The following is a 25,798-nucleotide window of genomic DNA, read 5'->3' as shown; positions in this document are numbered from 1 at the left end:
GCTTGGAGCCTAAATATTTTTTAACTCTGTTATTGGTTTGATTGATATTTTGATGTATCCAACATGAAAAATAATAAGGAACAAAGATAATGTTAAGAAGTACACAAGTAGTAATTGATGAAAGAGAATTTAAATTAAATGTTACCCTACCTAATTCTCATTGAAGTAGACCATTCAAGAAAGCATCAAGGTGAATATTTCATCTTCACATGACAAGTAAGTATCCTTTTATTCTATAGTCAAGTTTTGTTAAAGGAATTCATGACTGCAAGGACGTATGAATTTTATGGGCTATCAAGAAGGTCACATGAAATATGATCTACATGAAAGTAAAGTGTATCAAAGGATGTAGGATAGCTTCCATCTAGAAGAACTAGAAAGGAAGATAATCATAATACACTAAAAATCAAGGTAAAAAATTTCCATGAACAAGAAGGTTACCTCATTCAACAACTTGTGGTCTCTATGTGAGATAGAGAAGGAAAGTTGATGGAAAAAATAACTCAACCATGTGCAGACAAGGAAGGCAAGGTTGGCCCTCAATCAAGACAAAATAAGTATAGGTAAGATTCAATGCTAAGAAGAATCACATTAACTACATTTGCCCTAGATTCTTCAACATGGAATCTAGGGAAGATTGAATTAATGAGATTCTTCCTGGCATGACAACTATTTTTGAGGTGTTTCAACTTATTCCTATTAACATAATCTTCCTTTTCATATTATTATAGCGTGTCTTTATTAATTCTCAAATAGATACCAAAAACAAAGACACAATAACACAATTGTTTGCATTCTGCCAGGGCCAAAAACTTTCACTCTTTGAGAGGAAACCGCACACAAATTCTTCTTATAGAGATTCCATGAACACCAAAACCAAAACCCTTGACCTATACTTCCATTCCTAGACCAAGAAACGTTTGTTCTTATTCTCTTGATTGTTCGATTATTTCATGGCACCAAAACATGACCACTTTCCTACGTTGCCATCTGTCCCTGAACTTTGGCCTCATCATTCCTTCATCGTGTAACTTTAGCAACATCATGTAGTACCTTGTATCACTAATCATATCACTAAAACACCCACTATCATCGGCAATCACTAAGCACCACTGTTCATCTGCATTTTGGTGAGTATAAGAATGAGAGAGCTAGGAGAATATCACTGTAATATTACCCCAAAATAATCTGCACTATGATCACTACAATAATCATCTTCTTACTTTTTATAGTTCTTAGGGTTTCAAATTTTCTCTCTAGCTCCCTCAATGTTTTAGTTGTGGGTTATTTCTTTGTTACTTTCTAATAGTAGTAAGACAAATTGTTTCCAATATAACAAGTCAACAAAGTCTATCATGTTACTAAGCTTCTGTTATCAAATCACATTTCATGTTTTATTGATTATCTATTACCATAAAATACATTCAAAATTAAAAAAAATATTACGATTAAATATTAAATTAACATATAAAACCTCTTAATTTATGAAATAAAAATTATTTTCATATAATAATTTAATTATTAAATTTTATAAAATAAAATACAAAAATGATATTTTAATTCCTATGTTACATTAATAAAATAATGAAACATTTTTAATATTATCAACTAGGAAATCTAAATTTTAAATTTTACAATATATTTATTAAATTTTATGTAGAATTCAAATAAATATGTTTACTTAAAATAGTTACTTTAATAGTAGAATGAATATAAAACTATAAGTTTATATGATATTTAATAAGTTTTATATAGATTTTAATATAAAATTAATTAAACAAGTGTTGATCTAGTTTTGTGTCTACTATAAGTGGAAATTATGTTTTCATAAAAATTGCATAAGTTAATTTGCATCTTGTGCTTATTTACTAGTGTTCTTATCCAATTTTTTTGTTGTTGCAAATATCTGCTTAATTGTGGTGTGTAGTAAATATATTATTTACAAAAGTATGAGCTATTTTCAAAATTTTTTATTTTGATCGGTGCCATATTTGACATAGAGCTGACACAAAATCTTCAAAACCCCAGTATTCTTCATCACAGTATTCGAACACTATATCAGATTGAAGTAGTCCGGCAATAGAATAACGCTAACATAGAGCTGACACCAAATCTTCAAAACCTTCTCTAGCGCGGCTGATCGATCACTGTATTCTTCATCAACCCTAACCCCGTACCCAGAATCATTATACGGATTTGTTTCGGCTGAATACAAGAAACGGTAAACAAGAACTTCCAATGTTTTGCAAAGTGCGGGTCCGGCATACCGCCGATCAAATGTATCACTACAATACGCATAGGCGATATCTACACAGCGGATGAGATCGACACTGGGCATAGTTGGATCATTCAGGATCTCATAAACCAAACTATCAAAAATGTGAGGAAGATATCAAAAACTGAATAAATATTGTTAGACGCAATAAAATATTTAAAATAAACAAATAAGTGAAAGTAAAATGATTCAATTTCTTTAGGAAGATGTGTAGTTTATTTAATTTTTAATATAAAATTAATATGTGTCATTTAAACAATGCTATTATTAATAATTTAATTTGATTTAGGAAATGAATAAATTATTTCAATACAAAGTTAATTAATATTGATGTGTATTTAAAATATATTAATATTAAAAGTAACATTGTAATGTCAACATTATGCTTTGAATTTGAATTTCTATTAATAAAAAAACGGTATTACATGATCATCTACCATTTCATACGATATGAGTGACAAAATGAGGGGAGTGAAAGATTCATCCCCAAAATAATAGCTAATAGTAACAAGATTAAGATATATAGACTGCCATAATGATAGACATTCCCCATTTAAACATGTATTGGGGTTACATCGGAACAACAAGCATGCCAAGAAAAAACAATTATACTGCACAAATACAACACTTGAAACCATATTGAGCATAATAGTTGAAACAATGAGAACATTCATAACACAATCAAGAGGTGTAGTGTTGTCAACTTCGAAGGATCGTGCACTCCATGCCAAAATAGTGATAAACACAAACAAATATGCCAAGAGAGCAATCCTGCAATAACCTTTTCTTTGATTGCTATGCATAGCGTGGTCATGCACCTTGAACTAACACACAACCCACCATGACCAAACACAAATGTACCCACCAAAAAACAACTCCATACAACTAAGTGCCATCATAGACACATATAATTGCCATTGTGGGAGCACTGTAGAGAACCTAGGAATATCATAACTAAGGAGGAGCATGCTGCCAACCCAAAAAGAAGTGCGGAGGAAGAAAAATTGAAACTTCTTACACCCTATAGCATCAATAACTTGAATGTCCAAAAAAAATATTTTAAAGTGTTGGTACAAAAATATCTAAATGTTAGCCAATAACATAGTAACTAAAAATCTAATCCTAGTTAGAGGAGATAATGGTCCGGTCTTGAACACTGCCCACAAGATCATGAGTTGGATCCCTAAGTGGCTCAGTCAAGTCACGAGAGGCAGAATAAGATACTAGAAAAGTCTCCACCCTCGAGAATCTAGAATCCATGTTATTAAGAAAAAAATAGATATTATGTAGCATTTGATTGATATATTCTAACCCATAAAATAAATTATATTATTTAACATTTTTATCTTTAAAAATAAAATGAAGGAATGTATCCATATGTTGATGCAAAGCTAAAGAGTAAAATAAAGATATCCTCTTCTTTCTAAATATACTAGGTTCCTGATACACATCATTATTGAAATTCTATGGAGATGAAAGTGATTTTTGGGCTCTTGAAGATGAACCCTACAGCCGCCGCCGCCGCAGCACCCTCGGCCTCTGTTTGGCCTCGGATCTCTGCCATTGAAGGGGAAGATCCAATCCAAGTCAAAAGGCCGGAGCATTCCTCATCACTTGAGAAGAAAGCATTGAGCATAGATCTGGAGCCGGAGCCGAACCCTAACTGCGAAGCTGCCGCCACCATCGCCTCCTTGTCCCCGACCGCCGCTTGGCCTCTGCGCGGATTTGCTGCTGAAAGGGAGGCTCAATTCAGGATCTATCATAGGCACGAACCCAAGTTGAAGCTCCAAGCGGAGGTTGAGCCGAAGGAAGAGGCGAACTTCGATGCGTTGAGCACAGGCGTGCATAGCCATGGCAGCTCTGGCCACTCCACTGATGAGGGGCCTCTCTACAGATTGGTCGCCCTTCCCTTTGCAGCGGATCCGATTTGGAGCAAAAGATACCTTAGGCAGAAGACTTCTTCTCTCCTGCTGCCTCCTTTGCGTCAAGAGATGGGAGACTCAAAAGATTCTGGCCCCTGCTCCAGAAACCTTTTGAAACTTTCTCTGCCCCCTTTCAGGTTCAAATCGCATAGATCTTTGGCAAGACCATTCTGCAATGGGTAAACGCTACAGATCTGGTGTAGAAACTCAAAGCCAAGCTAGAGCACAGACTTGGGATCCCCTCAGCCCTACAGAGACTTATTTTCTAAGGTAAACAGCTTGATGATCCTCTTCCTCTCTCTTTTTACAGCATAAAAAACAACAACTCTTTAGTGCTTTCCTTTCGCTTGAGAGGTGGAGCTGCTGGTCAATCCTCTTCTGCTCCTCCATACTCCTACAGAGCTGCAATCTTCTCTGAGATACCCGCCTCCCCTGAACCTCCCAAACCCAAGCGTTTTTTGGTTGAAAAATTGGAGGAGGTTCCCTCTGTTGAGATCTCCTACTCTGACCTTGCAGACGACACCCAAAAATTCGCTGAAAGGGCCATCATCAGCAGATTCAATGGGCTTTGGCCATGCTCAAAGGATCTTTATGACTGGATCAATGAAAACTGGACTCACCATTGCAAAGTTTATTTCTGTGCAAAGGGATATTTCATAGTGTTGTTCGATAATCCCGAGCACTACGAAAAGGCCTTAGAAGAAGGCCCTTGGTTCATGGGTTCAGTAGGCCTCTTCTTAACTCCATGGTTCCCAGACTTTGACCTAGCTTCTGCAGTCATCTCTAAAGCCCCTGTCTGGATCAGACTTCCAAATCTCCCAATTCACCTGTGGCGCACAGAAGTATACAGGCAAATTGGCAACACCTTGGGCTGCTTTTTAATGGGATATTACGAGAGGGAACGACAAGGTCTCTATACATATGCTAAAATATGTGTGGAGCTTGATTTAAGCAAGTGTTGTAGGGAAAAGTATCCGACTCGGATGACCCTAACCCACTCTAAGGGTGACAGTTCCTTAGCAACAACTGTAAAACAAACTACTGAAGGTTTACTTCTTTATGGAAGCAAAATAGAATGGAGGAAGCACTAACCGTTACCTTGCGCTTAATGTCGAATCCAAACTCTCCTCTTTGGCCGCTTGCTCCTAGCTCTTTGTCCTTCTGCTCGCCCAGCTACAATGAGATCCTGCAAAACAACAAAGAAGGAAACTACAAGAGGCATGCAATCATAACTGGTTCATGGATTAGTGTAAACCAAATATGCAATCATCACAATATACAATTGAAACAAGAGCACATAGAAGAACCTCAATAGCTTTTATTAATGAAGAAATAAAGGTTCTGAGAGGATTACAACCATTGCAGGCTCCAACCCAGCAACACCTCCCACCAGAAAGAATTGCTCTTCTTCACCTCTCTCAAACAATCACCCAATAACTCAAGAATGAAACCAACAACATATCATTACTTTGCACAAAATTCCAGCCTCTATAGCTCATAGGAGAGAGCTCAATATATAGATGAATTGAGAAAGGATGAGTCATCTTGCAACTGATGTGTAGCTGCCTTGTGTCCTCTCTCTCTTCAGTTAATCTTTAGTTGATCTTCAGTTCTTGAGTCCACTTGGTGAACCTTGCTTCCACTTGGAGAAACAAAGCTTCTGACTCATCACAAGGCGAAATACCTGATCCAAGTGTCATTTTTGGAAGATTCCAAAGCAATGACTCATTGTGCCACTTGTCCTTTCTCGCTCAGCGCAGGTGGCCTTTGTTCCACTTGCTTTGCAATGCAGGTACACCATGGAGCAACTGAGTTTCAGCGCAGAACCCTAGTGGAGCACCTGCTTTGATTTCAGGATTGCTTGTTTTTGAGTGTTTTCAGGTGGAGAACTGATCTGAGAGCTGTTGGTTTGCTGACCTTGTTTCTCTAGGGGTAGGAACATCATGTTCAGGGAACTTTGGATCCCTTGGATTATTGACAATTCATGCTTATTGCTGTAAGGCACAAAATTGTCTATAACAGATGCCCCCTAAAGTATGAGGTCGTTTATCGGGTGAAATGCTTTATTGAGAGGATCCGAAGTTCATTCAATCTGCTGAGAAGTTATCTGTAATAAGATACAATACAATACATTATTTTTCATACATTTTTCATGATCTAGCTGAGGCGGGCATTCCCATGCTCAGCTTTATAAATACATTTTGGTACATAGAACAGACGATCGTCTGATTGTAGACTGATAATTCTCTGCCGAAGTTATCATCCTTTGAGAAGGATGATCATCTGTTGTAATGATGTACATATCAAATGTCTTTATGTCCTGAATATATATCGCAGCCCGGATGGATGAAACTAGATCCGGGGTCTTCAATCTCTTCCGATCTTCACTCGATGTACAAGTCGATCCATGTGAGAATTTCTTGAAGTCGAACATGGAAAGACATCGCTTGATTACCGGTCAATGATGTGAACCGTTAACAAGCGCGAGAGGAGTCACCGATAAGGATGATGACCCTCAAGGTACGGCAGTACAATCTACATGGTGGGAATAAAGGACTTGGCGTCGACCACCATGCAAAATCTTCTGGTCGAAGGTCATTGATGTATACCTGTCGCCGGAAGTGAGAAACTTGCCATTGAGGCATGCAAGCTTCAAAGTACTGAAGGGGTTGTTCCTAGATCAACTCCTTGGATAATGAGCTGATGTTGACAAGGAGTGATCCGTCAAAGGAGGGCCTTAATGAATCCCACATCAGTGACACGGAACGGAGCTAGTGATTGTGATGAGGTGAAAACAAACTGTGATGTATGATTCAGGGTGGCGGTCATGAAATGGATGAAGGATAATGTATGGCAGTGGGTGGAACACGGTTGACTCTTTACAGAACCACATCTCTTGAACATATAACGACACTGATGTGATGGATTGGTAGCATTACCCCAATTGCGGATGGTGTGGCGAGGACCATGGTTATGCGACCGGTGAATGAAACAACCCAACCCGATGTGATACGGAGGACAAAGTGTCATGTTCAAGAGCGACTTGCTACCATTAATGCTGTGAGGTTCTCCCAATTTTTCCCCAGTCATTGCTGACCAGTACCTCTTTATTTTTGTCAAGCTTGAGGAGGATAACATATGCTTGTTCTATAACCTACCCTTCGGGCAAGCCCATCGCTATGTTTTAACGATCCTAGCGATAGGGAAACTCGTTCTCGTCTAAAGACAAGTTTGTCGCTATTTAATCATTTTAACAAGTCTAACGACAAAGAAAACTTGGTCCTTTTCATTTTTAGAGAGTCTGAAAAGGTACGAAAAGTTAACTTCAAAATTCCTTTTTCGTCATCTAATCCCTTAAGTCCGAAAAAGTTTAAAACAATACAGAAGGGATGAATTTTCGGTTGCTTTAACGAGCCGAACAAAACAAGCGCTCGATCTTTTTGTGCAATAATCCCTCAGGTCCAAAAAGATTAAAATCTAGAGGAGGGATAGCTTTCCGGTCGCTTTAACGAGCTGGAAGGCCAAAACTCGGCAAACTTTTCATATTTTACGAGTCAATGAAAAGAGCTCAAAGAAGACTCGTCTTTTGAGGAACGAGTGATGAACAGGGATAGCAACAGATTCCAGGTACAGGTTGGAATTCTCCAATCACGGCAGTGTCACAAGGATGGCTAAGTGAAATCACTCTTCGCAGCTGTTCCTCAAAATGGGTAAACAAACATATGGAGGTGAACGATTGGCCAAATGAACGGATGGAGGTGATGGCATATAAACACGACCAAGGGCTTTTAATATGGCTTTCAAAGGTTACATTTCTCGAGGTTGTTTACCGGTTCATTTTTTCTGGATGAGCTTGAACTGCTAGGGAAAGACTGCTCACAAATTACGTTTATTTTTTAACGAGCATGAACTCTACACAAAAACTGCTCGATTCTTGCATTTATTTTTTAACGAGCATGAACATTGCTAAAACTGCTCGATGATATGTTTGCATGCCCCCCAAGCTTCATTGCATTCAACTTTGTTGGTTGGAATGAAGGTTTACCATTGAGATCTGGAAAGGGGATCGTTTCATTTTTTAATGAGGTTGACATAGTAAAAGAACTATCCTCATTGCCCACTGTATTTACAGTACTCGATAGAAAATCAAAAACTGAAGGATGATAAAGGTTATTTTGAGTATCTTCCCCACAACCCGGGAGAAGGGAACGATGGTGGGAATCATTCCATGGTGCCCCGTCAATTACCATTGATTGGACTATTCCTTTGTCGGTTCCATGCACTCGCGACCAAGGACTTAAAGGGGTGCCATATTCTCTAGACCTATCTATCCAAACGCTTAATGGGCGTTGATTTGGGGTTGCCCCCCAGGCCAAGAAAATTGATTGCTACAATACTTCCATTGGGCTTGGGGACAAAACCTTTGCATGATCCATGCTGATATCGTTTTCTGACATCTTTTGTGCGGAAGATATCATATTGCAGGTTCCTACTGTCGCCACTTCTCCCACAATGAATGTTGGCGGAAGGGTGAAAGTTCCCATTAATATAGGATCTTTTAGTAGGCCTACTCCGATATTTTGAAACGAATGGTCGCTTCCATGGATCAGAGGAACGCTTCCTATAACTTGTGAACCATTAGGGAGGAAATTTTGTTGGTCAATGATCGTAATCTCTCCTTGAAAGGGGAATGCGATTTTCCTAAAATAGGTCGACACAACAGCTTCCATGGCATAAATCCATGGTCTTCCCAGTAGGATGTTATAGTCAAGATTGCCATCGATGACTTCAACATCTATTTCTACTGCTTTGCCCTCCAGTTCAACTTTCAAGTTACTAAGGATACCGTAAGGGGTATATGTCCTCCCGTCGAATGCTTTTAATGTTGTCGATGATCGCGACAAGGTTGGAGATCCTAAAGTTTTCGAGCAACTCATCGACATAATACATGTCGATGCCCCCTCATCAATAATTGTTCGATGAATAGTTTTGTTGAGGGCTTTCACTTGGACGAGGAAAGCTAGTTGAGCTGGTAACTGAGGATCATATCCTTTGCGATCAAAGGATACAAGATTGGAATCTTTAGGATCCACCCCACCAATTGCTGATAACAATGCCTGCCTTTGGGATGGGCAATTTTGTAGTACTTCAAGAGTCGACATAGCAGACGGCGATTGCGCCAAATCTTCCACTATATTATAATGCTGTGCCGCTCTGGCACGAGGATTAAATGTCGACTTGTGTACTACTCCCTTTGGCGGTTTTATTGTTAATTCATGTGTGATGGGGGGTACAACTTCTGCCGAAGTTGTTGTCGAACTGCTAGGTTGATCTTTACCTTTATCGTTCGACACCTGTGGATTCCCGTAATCTTTGTTCCTTGTCGAAATCAAAGCATCATTCTGTTGCTTCGATATCGATAACATAAGCACTTGCGACGGTGAAGCATTTCCACTACCAACCAGATTTTTTCCTCGATCGGGAAACGGATCAGTTAACACAGCTGGAGTTTGCGAACTCTTTAAGAATCTTTTTATATCAGCTTTGTATGGAAATTCTCTCGTCCAGTGATCCTCATCACATATCTGACACCCATAAGGTGGTTTCCTATCTCGAGGAGGGCTTGAAGAAGTTTTTCGAGGAGATGACTCTCCTTGTTTCTTCTTCTTCCCTTTGTTTTGATTTTTCTTGCTTCCTGGTCGATTGGTTTCTTTGCCCTTATCTGTCGATACGACATTTACTTCCGAAGCAATAATTTCTTCATGCGCATTTTGATTCGAATCCTTACTGGCCTTCTTTTGATTGGTCCTTTTCGGATTTGTGTTTGCCGTGCCAATCACGCCATCGCCGGCATGAGAGTCACTATTTGATTTAGGAGGAGGAGGGATTGAAAACTCTGGTCTAGGGGCGTCTGGTATTTTGTCATAGAGCGTTCCAGACTGAGTATATACTAAATCCAAGTATTGTGCACGAGCGATAACTTGCTCTTCTGTTACGACTCCTCCCTTTGCTACATCTTCCGTTATAGCCGGAAGTAATGACTTTATAAACCACTCAGCTAAAAGCTGATCAGGAACGTATGTTTTAACCATTCTTCGTCGACGTTGCCACTCATGTATATGATCTAATATAAGAGTTGCGGTTGTCTGTTTCAAGTTAGTCAATATCTCTGTTCCCGTTTCGTACCTTATTGGTAATTGAAAGTGGGTCAAGAATGTCGTGGCAAGGGAGCCAAAATTGTCGAACGAAGCTCTAGGCAATTCTATATACCATTTTGCCGCTGGACCTATCAATGTCCTCTGAAAGAGGCGAAGCCTTATCGAATTGTCATTCAAAGTGTTCGACGAACACCATAGGTGAAATGTCATCACATGATTCGACGGGTCTTCACCTGGATTTCCATTGAATTTAGGAATGTCGGATGGAAGTTTGTGCAGAATCACTGGCCACCAAGGGGCGTAAGCAATTGGATCGTTTGTTAACCGATGTAAATCAGGCAACTCTAAAGTTGCCACGAATGGTAACTGCTGGTTCAAGTTAGGTGAAGCGTAACCAGGATACGATGGAATCGCCTGAACATTCGGTCTTTGCATACCAGCATAATGGAGTTGATGTTGGTATGATGAATACGGTTGATGGACTTGACCACTATAAAGTGGTTGATTTTGACCATTTTGAATATATGGTTGTCCAGTATTCGCAAATATTTGTTGTTCAGAATCTTGGTACACTTGTTGGAATTGCGGCTGTTGGTATTGCATTATCCACGGTTGCGACACCATGGGTTGTTGCGCTACACTAACCATTGGACCAAGATGTGGGGTAGTCGTACCCAACTGTACTTGTGTTGTCCCACCAATAGGTGATTGTGGTTGGGTCGCAGGGTCAAGTGGCTGTTGCATGAGAACCTGAGCAATCTGAGGTTGACACACAACAGGAATTGTTTGAACTTGCGACACGGTCACAATAGCCGGTGTAGTTGGGATGTTTGTCACAGGTACACACTGTTGCATAGAATATACAACTCTCGGTGGCTGGGATAGCACAGGTACCCAAATACTCGTTGCAATTCCGCCATAACTTGAATAAGGTTGAGAGCTCCCGTATGGGTACTGCCCCCCATACGGTAGCAACCCAGAACTCAAGGCAACTGCCTGCCTTGGAGGACTGGATGGCCTAATTAGATTCCCAAAAGGGTCAATTTGATGAGCCTCACCATGAGAGTTACCAGACATTACTCCGGAACAAACAGGAACAAACCATACTGTCGAGATAGTCTCTTGATGAACTCCTTCTAGCAACTGCGAGCTAGTTGGGACAGATGGTATGCCAACGAACATTGTTGGATTTGCAGCAGGTAATTCTGCCGTCGCCGTGTCATTCGACACAGTCCTAGATGTCGACGGTTGTTCAGTCATTTTTAGTCTATCCAATTGATCACCTAGTGATTCTACAGGAACTTCCACTGGTGATGGACAAACTTCTGTTGTAGCAGGAAATAGAGTGAACCCTACTCCAAATTGAATTGGAGTGGATACTTGTGGTTCCTCTATAATTTCCTCTATCGCAATCAGACCAGGTGGAAGAGGAAGACCGTCAGGTCCGTAAAAGATTTCTGGTGCCGAAGAAGGGGTTGTATCGACCGCGACGGATGTTTGAGGAACAAAACTCTCTGGACCGGTTACAGATGGAACTGGTTCAGTCATACGAGTATTTGCCCCCAGACTAGGATCAGTATTACTGTCCCTCTGTGGCAATTGAACTTCTTCTATTGAGGAAGGGTTTCCAGAAATGTTTGGAGTGACCAGAATCTCAGATGTTGTTGGAACGCTTGTTCTAACTTTTAAAGGAGATTTTGAACTGGTTCGACGAGCTCGCTTTGTCCGGATTGTTTTCGATTTCGGAGACAAAGACGGTTGACTCGCAAGCCTCCGAGAACGACGGATATTCAATTGACTTTCTTCCACGATTGCGGATTACTCGATCAACTAAAATATAAAGGGGAAAATTTGTGTTTCCTATTTGAATGAATTTTATTAGACGCTTTTAAACATAACTTTGCTTTATCATGTTTTAAGAGTCGAGAAAAAGCTAAAGATGACTCTAGTCGCCTTCGATGTATTAACGAGCCCGAAGTGACAAATGCTCGGTTGGACCTTTTCAGTTATAGAGTTTGAAAAGGGCCAAAAGAAACTGCTTTGGAGATCTAGGCAGAGGGTGTGCCAAACCTTTCACGAAACCACAAAATACGTTTTACGGTACGGGTGGTCGATCTTCGTGAATGCTGTGTTCACTGCATCGCGATCAGTAGGGTGGCCGACACGGCTTCCTATGGATAAAGGATAATTGCCTATAGGGGTCTCCCAATATATACTCGACGGTACGTGGGAGCACAAGTCCGTATTAGTGCCACCGACTCTCAGGAGGAATCACCCACCTTCGTAGAGATGGACAGTCACTATGTTTAACGACGCCGGAACACGTCTCTACCTAGACCTCTAGATGTTTGTGTTATGTTTCAAATGCGTTGTTAGGTTCATTCAGTATATTTTAAGTTGATCTTTTCAAAGTTTGCCTTTCAAGGTTCACCACGAGATGTATATGACAAATTCCTAAATGCAGCCTAAGATGAGAAGCAAGCTTTTTCAAATCTTTTTGACTGATGAAAATCTTAACTACTGAGGGAGAAGAAAGGCAAATTCTTTTCACACAGTTCATACAGCACAAACTAATGCACTTTCTCCTAAATCATCATGCAAACTTTTTCAGATGCAAAATGCACAATGCATGTATTTTCTTTTCCCTTTCTTAATGTGGATGGATACAAAAAGAAAGTGGTTATATAACTTTGATTTCGATTTAAAGCGAAAGTAAACAAGCTTGTCCAAAATCAAAAGACGCCTTAAGATTCACTTGCTTAATCACTGGAAATACATGAAATCAAACCATACTAACGAATGTAAAATGACTAATCAGTTATGGACAGCAAACAAGCTAACTCTTTAGACCAGCAAAACGCCTAACACAGGTTCAGATCTAAGAGGCCAAAAGCATGACTAGTTTAATTTTCGTTATGGGAAATCGTAAATGAGCAAGAAATACAAAGAACAAGTACAATTTCGTTATATAACAGAGGCAGAATGATGGCAAGTAATATTGGTTTCAAAACAGGCACAAGACTGACACCTAGCAGCAAAACTAAGTGAAAACAGGCAAGAGAAAGGAGGAAACCCCAAATGCACTAAGCAAATTTGGGTCAACGCAGGCTCTGCACAGTCAAACTGGCTCTCAGCGCAGGTAGCCAGTTCGCGACCTGCGTTGCAAAGCAGGTAGCCTGTGTACTACCTGCTTTGGAAAACGAGAGTTGCGTTTTCACAGTTTCCGGGTCATAATTTTCTAAAAAATGCACGGTTTTTGCTCAAATCAGAAGCATTCAGTCAAGCATACTCAAAGGGATGATTTAGAAGGTGCAAAGCTATCACTAAGAGCTTACAAGGATCTTTGTAGATCAGCTCTTCAAATCATGAATCTGCTCAGAAAATGAGCAAGAGTAGCTGCCCCTCTACTTCGCTTTTGATATAGTCAAAAGATTTTCGATTTGGTACTCTTTTCTTCAGGAAATGAATAGAAAATATACTACAAACACAATCAAACGGATACAATCCCCAGCGGAGTCGCCAGTTTGTTGTAGGGAAAAGTATCCGACTCGGATGACCCTAACCCACTCTAAGGGTGACAGTTCCTTAGCAACAACTGTAAAACAAACTACTGAAGGTTTACTTCTTTATGGAAGCAAAAGAGAATGGAGGAAGCACTAACCGTTACCTTGCGCTTAATGTCGAATCCAAACTCTCCTCTTTGGCCACTTGCTCCTAGATCTTTGTCCTTCTGCTCGCCCAGCTACAATGAGATCCTGCAAAACAACAAAGAAGGAAACTACAAGAGGCATGCAATCATAACTGGTTCATGGATTAGTGTAAACCAAATATGCAATCATCACAATATACAATTGAAACAAGAGCACATAGAAGAACCTCAATAGCTTTTATTAATGAAGAAATAAAGGTTCTGAGAGGATTACAACCATTGCAGGCTCCAACCCAGCAACACCTCCCAGCAGAAAGAATTGCTCTTCTTCACCTCTCTCAAACAATCACCCAATAACTCAAGAATGAAACCAACAGCATATCATTACTTTGCACAAAATTCCAGCCTCTAGAGCTCATAGGAGAGAGCTCAATATATAGATGAATTGAGAAAGGATGAGTCAGCTTGCAACTGATGTGTAGCTGCCTTGTGTCCTCTCTCTCTTCAGTTAATCTTTAGTTGATCTTCAGTTCTTGAGTCCACTTGGTGAACCTTGCTTCCACTTGGAGAAACAAAGCTTCTGACTCATCACAAGGCGAAATACCTGATCCAAGTGTCATTTTTGGAAGATTCCAAAGCAATGACTCACTGTGCCACTTGTCCTTTCTCGCTCAGCGCAGGTGGCCTTTGTTCCACTTGCTTTGCAACGCAGGTACACCATGGAGCAACTGAGTTTCAGCGTAGAACCCTAGTGGAGCACCTGCTTTGATTTCAGGATTGCTTGTTTTTGAGTGTTTTCAGGTGGAGAACTGATCTGAGAGCTGTTGGTTTGCTGACCTTGTTTCTCTAGGGGTAGGAACATCATGTTTAGGGAACTTTGGATCCCTTGGATTATTGACAATTCATGCTTATTGCTGTAAGGCACAAAATTGTCTATAACAGCAAGGGATTGCCAGAGTAAATCAATCTCGAGATCAATGACACTGTTTGGACCCAGATTCTAGATTATGAAAACACTGCCTTCCGATGCCGCCATTATCACCTAACAGGGCACCTGCAGAACTCCTACCCATCGCTGACAGCAAGAACGGAAAAGGGCATCTTCGCAAAAACTAAACCCAAGCGTTGGGCTCCCTATCCTCCGCCGCCAGCGGGGAGCTCTAGCTCCCCAAGTTCAGAGGATGAGGAAAGCGATTCAGAACCGGACCAGGCGCCTCAGCCGATGGATCCACCCACGGATACTAAGGTGCACACCCATGTCACAGCAATCTCCCAGAAATGCGCCCATGAGACTTCCTCCTCTGAATCAGAAAAGGAGTTCCCGAAGATAGAGAATTCCAGTCTTCAAGTTGTTTTAGCTCATTCTCCCCATGATGGCTGGACACAAGTCAACAAAAAGAAAGGGAAAAAACACTGTGTTGTAGTTTCTGCCCCTGTGGGGTAAAAGTCAGTTAGTCAGTCTTCACTCTCAAGTTATTTGATGTAGCTCTGAGATTGAACCTTTCCTCCGGGACCGAGGTTGATGGATCCATCATTTTCGGTCTGCCGGTCTCTTGCTTCTCTTGATTGTACTATATTTTACTTAATAGAATTAGTCTTTATCGAGAAAAAAAAATATACTAGGTTCCAAGACACTTTTCATATTTTCCACTAACCTTTAAGGGTCAGAATTTGGATGGTAGGGTCTGTCATGAGTTTCCATTGCCTCTAGTAGAATAATATCCATCCAACCTCAAGAAGAAAAATGTTGAAGAAAGTAGTGGAATGAAAAATGCATGGGTCTCTTAACCCAAAATTTTCCCAAGCCACCCCTCTTACTCATCATACACTGACGAGGGGCCATAATGAATATGACTAAGAAATAGACAAGGCATGAACGCAATCCACATTTAGCAAACTAAAAATTTGGACAAACAACAATCCTTTGCAATGTTGGCATCAAAACGAAAAAATCATCCCCCCAACACCACAATATAGGACCGAACTTGAGCAAGTAACCCAACTAAAGGCATACAAATAACATAGAGTGAAAAAATCTAGAGGGAAATATTGAATAGAGAGGGACCCCAGTACACAAAGACATAAGAGGAGAACTCACAACACTTAGCAACTCACACAATTTTGTAACTGACCAAGATAACAATGGGTCTCCAAAAATATACTGCGAGACAAAAGAAACCCACAGGAGAAATGAAATAGCATCCAACAAAGCCAACATCTAGATACCACTATCCCAAAATTGAAATAGAATTTAGTTATTAATGAAATTCACCAAGGCTACACACCAACCAAAATCCCATAACACACATTGGAAATGTATAAAATTTACATACCAAGCACTAACCTTACTAGCTAAAAACATAGGCTAAAATAAACCCAAAAACAACTAGAGATGATGGCTAGAGTGTAGACAAAATGCCTCTCTGCAACTAAGCATCTCTTCTAGGCTACAACAAAAAAGCAACTGAAATAGAAGGAAATCAGTCTCACCCATATGCAAATTAGTCACACCAATCAACAGAACCAAACTATAGCAAGTGTAACAACCCTGAAATAAAAACATGTAATTAATTAGATTAATCATGTGATTTATAATCAACACGCAGTTTATCAACTAATTAACATTAAATTTCAAAAAATATGAGTAGAGACAACTTACGTGTGGCAATGATGTTTCTCACTCTTGATTTCGAGGTTGAACGCTGGTTGAATTTTGCTAACTACAACAAAGTCTTGTGAACAACTCTCCACCGAACTGTAGGCTCAATTGCACAAAATCTTGCTACAATTGGCCATCCGTGAGCCCTCAATCAATATACTACTACGAGGGAATCATTTGTCTCACAACATTATTCTCCCAAGAGAATGGATGATGGAATCATGGAATCATGGAATACCTCTCATCTTCCTCACCATCTTTTGTTTTTACTTTTTTATAGCTTTACTAATTTTTACTATTTTTTTGTTTATCTATATTTATATTTATTTAAAGCTTTAGTATTGTTAGTTATTATTTCTTATTTATTTACTATTACTATTTTTTTATCTATTGTTTATTATTTTATTATTTTTTATTATCTATTATTTATTATTTAAGGGACATTACATACTCCCCCACTTTAAGGAACTTCATCTCGAAGTTAAGTTGAATTATTTAACATTTTATTTTGTTATTTATTACTTCATGTTCGTCGAAACCCTTTGCTAGACTAGTATAACCAGTAGGCATCGAAAGTTTCACAACACCTGGGAAATCCAAAGGAATATCTGTCCTTTTTCCCACTTTCAGAACCAGGCACAAGCCTCCTCGGTCTGTATCCTAGTCCAAAGCTGGCCTCAAGGCTCGCACCCAATTCAGACCTCAACTACCCCAAGGTAGGCATTTGGTACAGTGCTTAATGTCTCCGGTCATCTCACAAGGTTGGCCCACTCCCTCCACAATTCACTAAGGCACACAACCAAGCCATCGAAGTCCTTACACCCCTACTAGACTTCGACATCCCAATACAATACTAGGGACCTAGCCTTCACGATGAGGCACTTGGCCTCCTCAAGATGGTCCCATATCCCTCAAGAGCTATCCATCAAGAGCTATACAAGACAAAGGAACCACTCACATATGTACCGTTGATTGAGTTTGTCCCCAACCCATATGGTGTTGTTTATTCTACCTCGTCCATATGGGCTCGCACGCGATCATCAAATAAACCAGTCCTCTCAGCGCATTTGTGGAGTCCTATCAATCATCACACCTCAACATGAAACCAGTGCATTAGTTATACTATCATAATATCATAGAAAATAATGCGCATGCCAAGTCTTGCATGTCATCATGAGAACATTCATGATTTTTAATCACAACATTATGAATAATAATGAACTGCATGCTCATGCATGTCATAAACTTGTTTGCAACTATCACATGATTCACCTCATGAAATACCATCATAAGTTATAACATCAACATATTTGCATCGAAAACATATCACGACTTCACATAACAAATGAACCACATGTCAATAAACCTCATATTCTAGCATCATAATTCCTATGCCATGTTATGCATATCATATCCATCATGAGTATTCAACATTAAATACCTATCATCATGTAGTAAATGAATATGTCAATATACCTCGACATAACATCATAATGCCTATGCATATCATCATCATCATAAGGATACATCATCATTATCATAGAAAAATAAATAAGAACCATATGTGCATCCTTATCCTCATACTATCATATCATGAACCTCATCCAACATTATACTCAACGACCCTATTTGACATAACACTTAACTAAACCCTAATTGAAATCATAGTGTATGGTTTATATGTATCAATAAAGTTTAAATAATAAGACATGATCTAGATGCTCCATAAAAGTATCTACCTTAGCTAAGTTATGCACTCCTATCTAGTTTATCACACAATTTAATCATATAGATAAACAAGGTCATTAAAATAACATCTGCATATTCCGAGGTTGCTGACCCTAGGCTATATTGGTCCCACTGGACTTTGACTTGCTCAAACTCATGATTCCTAAGTCAACGAACTCGATGGTCCAGTATACAGAATGGCTTGACCGGAAGGATTCCCTCCTTGGGAATTCATAGATTCCAGAACAATGGTTTGGTGCTCATCCTAACAATGGTTTACAATGGCATGAATTCGATGTTGGGTCTGTGGTTTTTCTCCTTTTTCTTGATGTCCTTGTTGTCTCAGCCAAACTTGATACTTTGGACAATCCCTTTTATAATGTGGAACTCCACATTCCCAAAATTCTAATTGAACTTGATCCCCTATCTGTCCTTGTCCACCAAATCCTCTACCCCCACCATTAGTTCTTCTCAAGTAGGGCTGACCACTATGTCCTTCTGGAGGCAACCCAGAAGTTGCACTAGAAATCTAGGAAACATTGTTTTGTCTTCCCTAGAATCCATATGCGTGCCCCCTTGGTCTATTTACCCTCATTGTGGGGTGTTCCTTCTCTGTATTTCCTTTAGCTTCCATTCGCTTTTTCATATTTATCATCCTCAAGACTTGTTTGGCTAAACTAGTGGTTGCTGCCATAGTGGTGGGTTTCCACATGACGACTTCTGCTCGGACTAAGGGATCGAGTCCGTGGAAAAATCTTTCCGTTTGACTTTGATCATCAGCGATATAGTCCACGTGATGGACCAACACATAGAATTCAGCTTTGTAGTCCTCAATATATCTACCATTCTGTCGTACTATATGGAAAACCCATACTTGTTGGTGTTTGTACTCCTCTGATAGGTACCTAGTTCGGAAGGCTTCCTCAATCATTTGCTAAGTGACTTGCATCTTCATTTCTTCATTTACCCACCATAATAGAGCGTCTCCTTTTATTAGAACCATTGATATTTGGGAATTTTCCCTTGAAGAGTATGCCTTAAAGCTAAGTGCTATTTTGACACCAATTACCTACGCTTAAGCTTTTGAACTCCCCTCTTGACCTGTAAACTCTGGTAATTTGGATGATTGGACTTCTTTCATAATATCATGGGTTGTTTTTCCATCTTTGGCATTGAATTGAGAATTTAGGTCTTGCCTTTATTTTCGTTCCAACTCCCTTCCTTTACCTTGATCATTTGCTTGATCTTGTCCTTGGCATGTGACCCAATCCTTAAAGATATTTGTCATTTCCCCAAGGGAATGTAATATAGCTTGCTTAGCTCGAGTTCCAATCTCTGTAGTGGCGGGAAGTGGGGTTTCCACCTTAGGGTTTCTTTGGGTTTGTCTTTGACGTTTAGGAGCCATTATCTCCCGTGTGTTTAATCAAGTTGAATTTTACATCACTCCAATGTTATACTTGCTCATGTGAAAAAAGCTAAAATAAATCTAGAATATGCCTTGATTTTAGAATATGCAATTAGTTACATCAACATATTCAACACATAATTTATTTTCCATTCATCCAAATTTATTTATTACAATACTTAAACCATAAGTTATCAATAACCACTAATTTTATATATTATTTATACCATGGAAAACATGAGTTGGAAGGTAACAATGATGTCCGAATGAAACTTAGAAAGTTGTCTCAACATAAAATCGAAATTCGAATGATTCTGAAAATAAAGCTTTAGAATATTGGTGGCATTATAGGAAGTAGGATTTTTTTTTTTTTTTTTAATAGGTATGGTTATTGTCTTAATAGGGTACTTGAATCCTGAAAAGAAAATTTATTCACCAACTGACTTTTCAAATTATATGTCACACCATTCAAATATAAATTTGATGGACAATCACAATATTAAGTCTACATATTGATGACCCATATGTGCTAGGATAGATTGAAATTTTGTGTTGTAGAGTGAAATATTTTGAGTATCTAGTTATTATGTGCCCTTTAATAAATAACTTAGAGGTTGATGGTTCTTAGCACTCTTGTAACAAATATGTTTGGTATTTACGGAAATCAGCAAATGTTTTAATTTATTGTGGCTAATATATTAAAGCGGTTTTGAGACATTAGAGTGAAATGCATGCGATTTAAGCCATATTTCCATAAATAAACTTATCACAAACTACCCTACAATGTAAACTATAGAGCTCATGTAAATTAGAGTATATTGAATAGTTTCTAGTGCCCAGCTGCTTAGGCTACGATTTCGTGTATTTAGATACCAAAAACAGGCTAATAAATCGTATCAGTGAGTGGGATTACCGAATTAGAACAATGCTAAAAATCCAATATCATTAAATGTAAATTATCCATTCATCATGCGCGTTAACAGTTGAAAAAGAACTCAAGAAATTTGTGCTCATTTATTTAACATCTATGTAAAACTATTCGTTCCTCTATAAATTGTTTGCAAAGTTAAATGGTGCCAGGCCTCAAATAAAACCAAACAGGCACCTTGATACCTTTTAAAGAAGTGTTATGACTCTTTATTTACTTTATAATTTTTTTTTTATTTCCTACTTATTAGTATTTGTGTACATAGCACAACTTAATGTCCCCACCATGTCCGGAGCTGTAATCAATGCTAACAGGTTGACATTAGGTATTACATGAACAATGTGGGGAAGTGCCCAGGTTTACCCATGAGGTTTTTCTTTGGGAAGAAAATAGTGAGTCAAACTATGGGCTACTCTCCATCCACCCAATTGTTTGTAATCATGAGTGCAGATCCCTTATCTTGAATCAACAATTGACTGCTTCATTTAGATATTAATAGTTGATAAATAACTTAAATGAATAGTATGCTATTTCTCTTTATATGCTATAGATTCTAATAGATTTGTTTATTATATTGTTCTATATTTCCTAGATCCTCACATCTAAATAGTTAAAACTTGAATATAGATTTTTATGATCACTATTATAATGACACGTCTGGAAAAGGTTTCCAAAGCTAGATCAGGTTTGAAGACATGATAACCAGCAATTTCTAGAATGTAATGACACACGAATAATGCCAACAAAGAATCATAAATATGAGATCCATACGTGCCAAGTCCAAATTTTCCATAGAACTTGTCATTTTTAATATCCGTTGTCATGAGAAGTGATATAAAACCATTTGTGTGAAGAGAATTCTCACAAAAGAATCAAAAGTTTGACGTAAATTGAACAACTCATATAAGCATAAAAGAAATGAAAACCTACTCATCCAACCCATCATATTAACCCAATCTCCCAACATTCTCTAACTGGAAGAAAAAACTTTACTTGCTCAAAATGAAGAGTGGAAGCTTAATACTTTTGAAGTTTAAACATAGAATATCTATTCTCGTTCTTCATTCGTTATTGGCACAGGCAAAGAGTAGCTAAGAATGTTATGCCTAAGATCTTGCAGAGCCCAAAAAAACCCCAAATAAAATACCTAAAGTGTTATCCATAACAACAAAGGGATAGCACACATTGTGGTACACTTTGGTACACCTAAAATATTAATTGGACAATTTAACAACAATGTCGCAGGGTGTATTCTCTGTAACTTAAACTTCAATTTACTGATCCTAAAAAGACATCTTTCATAACTATTGAAAGAGAATTTTTAAGCTTACTATTTTCAAGCACATGCAATCAAATGTGGCACACCACTGTGTGTGGCAGAGTTCTTGGCTGCAATAGATATTGAAAATTGTGCAAGCCGCTGATCGGAATTAAGCAAGGCAAATAGATGAAGCATGGAAGGTAAAACATGCACCTATGGAATGATCAAAAAATTTAAGAAATGTAAAGTGGCAAACCATTTTACAATGTTTATTGGCATGTTAATCATCTATAATTGTATAACTAGGCTCTGTTAAGGACTCGTCAAGGTAGGAGCATCAAAATATCACTCGAAATTTACTTTATAAAATGTGACTGTAATATTCCCTTTTAAGTGGATAGAATCATTAGGATGTGACTAATTTTTTTTCATTAAATCATTTAGATCGAAGTTTTCTACATTAAAATGTCTATAGGACCAAAGAGCGGAACCTAGGCTTTGATACCATATGTAACAACCCCGAAATAAAAAAAATGTAATTAATTAGATTAATCATGAAATTTATAATCAACGCGCAATTTATCAACTAATTAACATTAAATTTCAAAAAATATGAGTTGAGACAACTTACATGTGGCGATGATGTTTCTCACTTGTGATTTTAGGGTTGAACACTAGTTGCATTTTGCTAACTGGAACAAAGTCTTGGGATGGCTCTCCACCCAACTGTAGGCTCAATTGAACAAAATCTTGCTATAATTGACCACCACCAAGCCCTCAATCAATGTACTACTTCCAGGGAATCCTTTGTCTCACAACACTATTCTCCCAAGAGAATGGATTATGGAATCATGGAATGATGGAATGCCTCTCATCTTCCTCGCCATCTATTAAATAGAACAAACATTTGAAGGGGAACCACATGCACACACTCCATGTGTCAACATGCAACTTTACTGCTTTCTTGTTTTATTTCTTTTGTTTTAATTTTTGATAGCTTTACTGATTTTTACTGCGTTCTTGTTTTATTTCTTATGTTTTTACTTTTTGATAGCTTTATTGATTTTTACTATTTTTCAATTTATTTATATTTATATTTATTTAGAGATTTAGTATTGTTTTATAATTTTATTATTATTTATTATTTATTTACTATTACTATTTTTTATTTATTGTTTATTGTTTTATCATTCATTATTATTTATTAATATTTATTATTTAAGGGACATTACAGCAAGGGGAGGTAGACTAAGACACCACCTCACCTCCTTTCCGATGAGTAACATACATCTACTACCCCGGAGGATTAAACCAACATTTTAAATTCCTGATGTCATATTACATCACCAACGATAGTGTATAACCATTTTCCATGCAATAATGAGAAAGGATACAACTAGAGAGAGGGTGCTTCTTACAAGGAGACGACATTAATACTGAATCTAACTCCCCCATCAAGGGATTTTAATTACCATGTTAAATAAAATATTACAATGTCAATTATGTATATATTTTATGGATCTAAAATCAAAACTCTCTATGTATTATTTAAATAAATTATGAAAAAAATATTATGGTTAACACATCTTAAGTATTTCTCCTATTTTATATTTAGGCCTATTTTAGTCAATTTTTTAAATATAACAAAGATTTGTTGGATTTTCATGTTTAACTTATATACTCTATACAATCTAAGTGTCTAAGGTAATTTTCAAGGTATCCATTTATATGTTTGAAAATCTCTCTCTCTCTCTCTCTCTCTCTCTCTCTCTCTCTCTCTCTCTCTCTCTCTGGTATAGATAAATTTCAACCACAAATCTATCAAGCCCCAAGAGTGATCATGTCTTTACACGTGCAAGCCTTTTTCAACTGCACTCTAAAATAGGTTTGCACCTCAAGTTATTTGATCCCTCACAACACTTGTTAGATCCATGGTTAAGATGGATCTATACTATTGAATATATTTTAATATTTATATTTCTAGTTATAGTAATAAATTTTAGTTGATGTCAAATAGTTTTGTTTTCGTATATCTTAATGATTTTCACCTTTGTATAGTATATATTTTGCTCACAATGAAATATATCTCAAGAAAAAGGTTGTTTGTTATAAAATGTGATATACTAAAAAAAATCACAATTAAACAAAATTAGGGCACATGTTAATTGTCATAATATGTGACTTCCTTATAAAATTTTCTTCCATAGGATGTAATGCATTGATGTGTGTTTGTGAATCGAGATGTGACATATCACAGGGAAAAGTTTCTTATCATGATTTTAGTTTCACATGGAAGATATTTTTATGATAATGTGACTTAATGTTCTAATTTCTCTCCAAACATTTATGTGGCATTTTAATGTACAAAATGTCATCTTATTTTTTTCATCACATGTTGTGTCGACACAAATTATTCTATCATGTGTATTGTACATCACTAGATGTTTTTCCTTGGAAATAGAGGAATACGTAGAAAAAATTTCTCCAAACTTTTCCTAAAAGCCCTTCTTTCCTTGTATATAAAGGAGAAGTTGGAAAATTTTCTCCAAAATTTTAACTATTGTATCACATTACCCAAAAGTTTCATCTTGTGCCATATATCACACTCACAAATTTTTTCTACAAAATGATATATCTTAGAATATTTTTAGTCACACAAAAAAAAATTATATCCTTCTTGAAATATCACATCTATCGAAATATACTTTCTTAGTAACATATTATAAATAAAGATCATTTCCAAGAAATAACAATGTTTCCTCCCATGTTGTATTTTTTATGGATAATATTTTGACTTGTGAAACAATATGTATCCCAAGGATTTTGTAATCACCCCTCCCATATTTACTCAATCTCATTTTCCTAGCAGGGTAAACATGAGACAAAGAGTTAGTATGACATGAATCGACCTTCAAGTTCCATTTAAGGAAGTGGGGCCTACAAAATGACCTCAAAATGAAAACTCACAATATGTGTTAGGGCTAAAGGACACTCAGGGTCCAAAGAACCCCCAAGTGACTAGACGTTGAGATGGGGCTATATTTATCATAACTTAACACCCAACTGCATGCATGAAAAGGTCTCCATGTGATTATAGGCCTTGAAACACATGCATAACATTTCCTGAGTGTGGTTGTGATCCAACTTACCCAGTTCAAAGAGTGCGGTCCAGAGATCTGAGCCACAATTCCAAGCCAACCTCTAGACCATTGCCTAGAACTTCCTGAGACTTCTCAGATTGATAGATGACATAATGAAAATGTTATGTATACAAAAGTTAAACAATGGGTTGACCTAACCAAGCCTAATATTTATAGTCATTACGTCAAACATATGGGAAACATGTAAGCTACAAGTCATGAATCATATCAGGTCACAGGAGTTTGAAAATTGTATGAGGATGACCAAGAAGGTCTATTGAGCTCTCATAATACCTGAAATAACATTTTTTATTCCATCCATTCATCAACCATTCATACATTCATCAAAACATTTCAAGATCCATAAACAATAAACATCATATAACCATGAAATAGCCAACACAGAATCCAACAAATAACCAAAATATAAACCATCGAAACTCAGACATAATGTCACCATAATAATCAACACATATTCTCATAGATCACAATAGAAGATATCTCTTGTTAACATATGAAAATGCCAACCAAGTTAGGGACTCCCACATACCACCTACCCATATATTGGGTTGAACCAAATATTTCTTTTAGCTAGCTACCCCCACACCATATTCTAAGCATGAGTGTGAAATCTCATGGAATAAACCAAATAAAAACAAACTAGGGCTTCTAG

This window comes from Pinus tabuliformis, chromosome 1_1, assembly GCF_031772625.1.
Source record: "Pinus tabuliformis cultivar Carrire ecotype Pingquan chromosome 1_1, CPIR1, whole genome shotgun sequence".
Taxonomy (NCBI): Eukaryota; Viridiplantae; Streptophyta; class Pinopsida; order Pinales; family Pinaceae; genus Pinus; species Pinus tabuliformis.
This window is presented reverse-complemented; position numbering follows the sequence as displayed.